At 39.2% G+C, this 6,408-nt stretch overlaps 1 non-coding gene across 1 annotated transcript; it reads right to left on the bottom strand.

Annotated features, from left to right (window-relative positions):
* Window positions 1–1,569: 1,569 nt before the first annotated feature.
* Window positions 1,570–1,677, bottom strand: LOC112787961 (small nucleolar RNA R71). The gene has a single exon (XR_003195346.1). It is a non-coding gene; the product is annotated as a small nucleolar RNA R71 (small nucleolar RNA).
* Between the last annotated feature and the right edge of the window lie 4,731 nt (window positions 1,678–6,408).

Raw genomic sequence — 6,408 nt, 5'->3', positions numbered from 1 at the left:
TGTTCTTGGTGTTCATCTTGACATTCATAGCATTCTTGCATGCATTCATTGTTTTGATCTAAAAATTCCATGCATTGAGCATTTTTAGTGTTTTTCTCTCTCATCATAAAAATTCAAAAAAAAAAATCAAAAAAAAAAATATCTTTCCCTTTTTCTCTCTTAAAATTTCGAAAATTAGATTTGACTTTTTCAAAAATTTTTAAAATCTAGTTGTTTTTATGAATCAAATCAAATTTTCAATTTAAAAATCTTATCTTTTTCAAAATCTTTTTCAAAAATCAAATCTTTTTCATTTTTCTTAGTTATTTTCGAAAATTTTAAAAATATTTTCCAAAAATATTTTTCTTAATTTTATCTCTACCTCCTAATTTTCGAAAATAACATCATCAATTAATGTTTTGATTCAAAAATTTCAAGTTTGTTACTTGCTTGTTAAGAAAGATTCAAACTTTGAGTTCTAGAATCACATCTTGTGATTTCTTGTGAATCAAGTCATTAATTGTGATTTTAAAAATCAAATCTTTTTCAAAAACTAATTTAAATCATATCTTTTCAAAAATATCTTCTTATCTTATCTTTTTCAAAAATTTGATTTCAAAATATCTTTTCTAACTTCCTAACTTCTTATCTTTTCAAAAATTTGTTTCAACTAACTAACTAACTTTTGTTTGTTTCTTATCTTTTTCAAAACTACCTAACTAACTCTCTCTCTCTAATTTTCGAAAATATCTTCCCTCTTTTTCAAAAATTCTTTTTAATTAACTAATTATTTTAATTTTCGAAAACTAACCTTTTTTCAAAAACTATTTTCGAAAATCACTAACCCTTTTTCAAAAATAATTTTCGAAAATCCTTCTCCCTCATCTCCTTCTAATTATTTATTCATCTACTAACACTTCTCTTCATCTCACATCACTGCTCCTATCCTTACCCTTGTGTTTGGATTCTTCATTCTTCTTCTACTAACAATAAGGAACCTCTTTACTGTGACATAGAGGATTCCTCTTCTGTTCTTGTTCTCTTCTCTTTCTTATGAGCAGGAACAAGGAAAAAGGCATTCTTGTTGAAGCTGATCCAGAACCTGAAAGGACTCTGAAGAGGAAACTAAGAGAAGCTAAATTACAACAATCCAGAGACAACCTTATTGAAAATTTTGAACAAGTAAAGGAGATGGCAGCCGAACCCAACAACAATAATGCAAGGAGAATGCTTGGTGACTTTACTGCACCTAATTTCAATTTACATGGAAGAAGCATCTCCATTCCTGTCATTGGAGCAAACAACTTTGAGCTGAAACGTCAGCTAGTTTCTCTGATGCAGCAGAACTGCAAGTTTCATGGACTTCCATCTGAAGATCCTTTTTAGTTCTTAACTGAATTCTTGTAGATATGTGATACTGTTAAGACTAATGGAGTAGATCCTAAAGTCTACAGGCTCATGCTTTTCCCTTTTGCTGTAAGAGACAGAGCTAGAGTGTGGTTGGACTCTCAACCCAGAAATAGCCTGAACTCTTGGGACAAGCTGGTCACAACTTTCTTAGCCAAGTTCTTTCCCCCTCAAAAGCTGAGCAAGCTTAGAGTGGATGTTCAAACCTTCAGACAGAAAGAAGGTGAATCCCTCTATGAAGCTTGGGAAAGATACAAGCAACTGACCAAAAAGTGTCCTTCTGACATGCTTTCAGAATGGACCATCCTGGATATATTCTATGATGGTCTATCTGAATTGGCTAAGATGTCATTGGATACTTCTGCAGGTGGATCCATTCACCTAAAGAAAATGCCTGCAGAAGCTCAAGAACTCATTGACATGGTTGCTAATAACCAGTTCATGTACACTTCTGAAAGGAATCCTGTGAGTAATGGGACGCCTATGAAGAAGGGAGTTCTTGAAATTGATACTCTGAATGCCATATTGGCTCAGAACAAAATATTGACTCAGCAAGTCAATATGATTTCTCAGAGTCTGAATGGAATACAAGCTGCATCCAACAGTACTCAAGAGGCATTTTCTGAAGAAGAAGCTTATGATCCTGAAAACCCTGCAATAGCAGAGGTAAATTATATGGGTGAACCTTATGGAAACACCTATAACCCATCATGGAGAAATCATCCAAATTTCTCATAGAAGGATCAAAAGCCTCAACAAGGCTTTAATAATGGTGGAAGAAATAGGTTTAACAATAGTAAACCTTTTCCATCATCCACTCAGCAACAGACAGAGAACTCTGAACAAAATACCTCTAATTTAGCAAACTTAGTCTCTAATCTATCTAAGGCCACTGTGAGTTTCATGAATGAAACAAGGTCATCCATTAGAAATTTGGAGGCACAAGTGGGCCAGCTGAGTAAAAGGATCACTGAAATCCCTCCTAGTACTCTCCCAAGCAATACAGAAGAAAATCCAAAAGGAGAGTGCAAGGCCATTGAATTAATCACCATGGCCGAACCTGTGAAGGAAGGAGAGGACGTGAATCCCAAAGAGGAAGACCTCCTGGGACGTCCAGTGATCAATAAGGAGCTTCCCTTTGAGGAACCAAAGGAATCTGAGACTCATCTAGAGACCATAGAGATTCCATTAAACCTCCTTATGCCATTCATGAGCTCTGATGAGTATTCCTCTTCTGAAGAGAATGAGGATGTTACTGAAGAGCAAGCTGCCAAGTTTCTTGGTGCAATCATGAAGCTGAATGCCAAATTATTTGGTATTGAGACTTGGGAAGATGAACCTCCCTTGTTCACCAATGAACTAAGTGATCTGGATCAACTGAGATTGCCTCAGAAGAAACAGGATCCTGGAAAGTTCTTAATACGTTGTACCATAGGCACCATGACCTTTGAGAAGGCTCTGTGTGACCTTGGTTCAGGGATAAACCTCATGCCCCTCTCTGTAATAGAGAAATTGGGAATCTATGGGATGCAAGCCACTAAAATCTCATTAGAGATGGCAGACAATTTAAGAAAACAGGCTTATGGACAAGTAGAGGATGTGTTAGTAAAGGTTGAAGGCCTTTACATCCCTGCTGATTTCATAGTCCTAGATACTGGGAAGGATGAGGATGAATTCATCATCCTTGGAAGACCTTTCCTAGCCACAGCAAGAGTTGTGATTGATGTGGACAGAGAAGAATTGATCCTTCAATTAAACGAGGACAACCTTGTGTTTAAAACTCAAGGATCTCTCTCTGTACCAATGGAGAGGAAGCACAGCAAGCTTCTCTCATTGCAGAGTCAACCAGAGCCCCCACAGTCACCCTCTAAGTTTGGTGTTGGAGAGTCTCAACAATGCTCTGAACATCTGTGAGGCTCCATGAGAGCCCACTGTTAAGCTATTGACATTAAAGAAGCGCTTTTTGGGAGGCAACCCAATTTTTATCTAACTATATTTTTCTTAGTTATATGTCTTTATAGGTTCATGATCATGTGGAGTCACAAAATAAATATAAAAATTGAAAACAGAATCAAAAATAGCAGAAGAAAAATCACACCCTGGAGGAAGACCTTACTGGCATTTAAACGCCAGTAAGAAGCATCTGGCTGGCGTTCAACGCCAGAACAGAGCATGGTTCTGGCGCTGAACGCCCAAAATGGGCAGCATCTGGGCGTTTGAACGCCAAAATTGCACCCTGGAGAAGAGCTAGCGCTGAACGCCCAGAACAAGCATGGTTCTGGCGTTCAACGCCAGAAATGGGCAACAAATGGGCGTTCAACACCCAGAACAAGCACCAATCTGGCGCTGAACGCCCAGAGTTGTGTGCAAGGGCATTTTTCATGCCTAATTGGGTGCAAGGTGGTAAATCCTTGAACACCTCAGGATCTGTGGACCCCACAGGATCACCTCAGGATCTGTGGACCCCACAGGATCCCCACCTACCTCCACTCACTTCTTCTCACCCCTCTTTCACACAATCCCATAAACACTCTTCCCCAAAACTCTTCACCAATCACCTCAATCTCTCTTCCCTATCACCACTTCACCACTCACATCCACCCACTCTTCCCTATAAACATACCTCATAAACACCACCTACCTTCAAAATTCAAAATCAATTTCCCACCCAAACCCACCCTATATGGCCGAAACCTTACCCCCTCCCTTCCCTATATATAGCCCTCCATTCTTCTTCAAATTCACACAACAAAACCCTCTCTCCCCCTTCTTGACCGAAACACATCTCCCTCTCCTCCATTTCTTCTTCTTCTTCATCTATTCTTTCTTTTCTTGCTCGAGGGCGAGCAAAATTCTAAGTTTGGTGTGGTAAAAGCATAAGCTTTTTGTTTTTCCATTACCATTGGTGGCACCTAAGACTGGAGAATCCTCTAGAAAAGGGAAAGGGAAGACAAAAGCTTCCACCTCCGAGTCATGGGAGATGGAAAGATTCATCTCCAAAGCTCATCAAGACCACTTCTATGATGTTGTGGCCAAGAAGAAGGTGATCCCTGAGGTCCCTTTCAAGCTTAAGAAGAATGAGTATCCGGAGATCCGACATGAAATCCAAAGAAGAGGTTGGGAAGTTCTAACAAAACCCATCCAACAAGTCGGCATCCTAATGGTTTAAGAGTTCTATGCCAATGCATGGATCACTAGGAACCATGATCAAAGTAAGAACCCGGACCCAAAGAATTATCTCACCATGGTTCGGGGGAAATACTTAGATTTTAGTCCGAAAAATGTAAGGTTGGCGTTTAACTTGCCTATGATGCAAGGAGATGCACGCCCCTACACTAGAAGGGTCAACTTTAATCAAAGGTTGGACCAAGTCCTCATGGACATATGTGTGGAAGGAGCTCAATGGAAGATTGACTCCAAAGGCAAGCCGGTTCAACTAAGAAGACTGGACCTCAAGCCTATAGCTAGAGGATGGTTAGAGTTCATACAACGCTCCATCATCCCCACTAGCAACCGATCCGAAGTTACTGTGGATCGGGCCATCATGATTCATAGCATCATGATTGAAGAGGAAGTAGAAGTTCATGAAGTCATCTCCCTTGAACTCTACAAAATAGCCGAAAAGTCATCCCCCATGGCAAGGCTAGCTTTTTCTCATCTTATTTGCCATCTATGTTACTCAGCTGGAGCTTTCATAGAAGGAGACATTCCCATTGAGGAAGAGAAGCCCATCACTAAGAAAAGGATGGAGCAAGCAAGAGAGCCCATTCATGGAGCTCAAGAGGCGCATGAAGCTCATCACCATGAGATCTCGGAGATGCCTCAAATGCATTTTCCTTCACAAAACTATTGGGAGCAAATCAACACCTCCCTAGGAGAATTAAGCTCCAACATGGGACAACTAAGGGTGGAACATCAAGAGCACTCCATCATCCTTCATGAAATTAGAGAAGATCAAAAAGCAATGAGGGAGGAGCAACAAAGACAAGGAAGAGACATAGAAGAGCTCAAGGACATCATTGGTTCCTCAAGAAGGAAACGCCACCATCACTAAGGTGGACTCATTCTTTGTTCTTACATTCTCTGTTTTTCATTTTCTATGTTAAGTGCTTATCTATGTTTGTGTCTTCATTACATGATCATTAGTATTTAGTCACTATGCCTTAAAGTTATGAATGTCCTATGAATCCATCACCTCTCTTAAATGAAAAATGTTTTAATTCAAAAGAACAAGAAGTACATGAGTTTCGAACTTATCCTTGAACTTAGTTTAATTATATTGATGTGGTGACAATGCTTCTTGTTTTCTGAATGAATGCTTGAACAGCGCATATGTCTTTTGAAGTTGTTGTTTAAGAATGTTAAATTTGTTGGCTCTTAAAACAATGATGACAAGGAGACATGTTATTTGATAATCTGAAAAATCATAAAAATGATTCTTGAAGCAAGAAAAAGCAGCAAAGAACAAAGCTTGCAGAAAAAAAAATAGCGAAAAAAATTAGAAAGAAAAAGAAAAAGCAAGCAAAAAAAGCCAAAAGCTCTTAAAACCAAGAGGCAAGAGCAAAAAGCCAGTAACCCTTAAAACCAAAAGGCAAGGGTAAATAAAAAGGATCCCAAGGCTTTGAGCATCAGTAGATAGGAGGGCCTAAAGGAATAAAATCCTGGCCTAAGCGGCTAAACCAAGCTGTCCCTAACCATGTGCTTGTGGCGTGTAGGTGTCAAGTGAAAACTTGAGACTGAGCGGTTAAAGTCAAGGTCCAAAGCAAAAAAAGAGTGTGCCTAAGAACCCTGGACACCTCTAATTGGGGACTTTAGCAAAGCTGAGTCACAATCTGAAAAGGTTCACCCAGTTATGTGTCTGTGGCATTTATGTATCCGGTGGTAATACTGGAAAACAAAGTGCTTAGGGCCACGGCCAAGACTCATAAAGTAGCTGTGTTCAAGAATCAACATACTGAACTAGGAGAATCAATAACACTATCAGAACTCTGAGTTCCTATAGATGCCAATCATTCTGAACTT

Source organism: Arachis hypogaea, chromosome 20, assembly GCF_003086295.3.
Source record: "Arachis hypogaea cultivar Tifrunner chromosome 20, arahy.Tifrunner.gnm2.J5K5, whole genome shotgun sequence".
NCBI lineage: Eukaryota > Viridiplantae > Streptophyta > Magnoliopsida > Fabales > Fabaceae > Arachis > Arachis hypogaea.
Note: the sequence above shows the minus strand (reverse complement) of the source record. Positions and strands in the feature narration are given on the sequence as shown.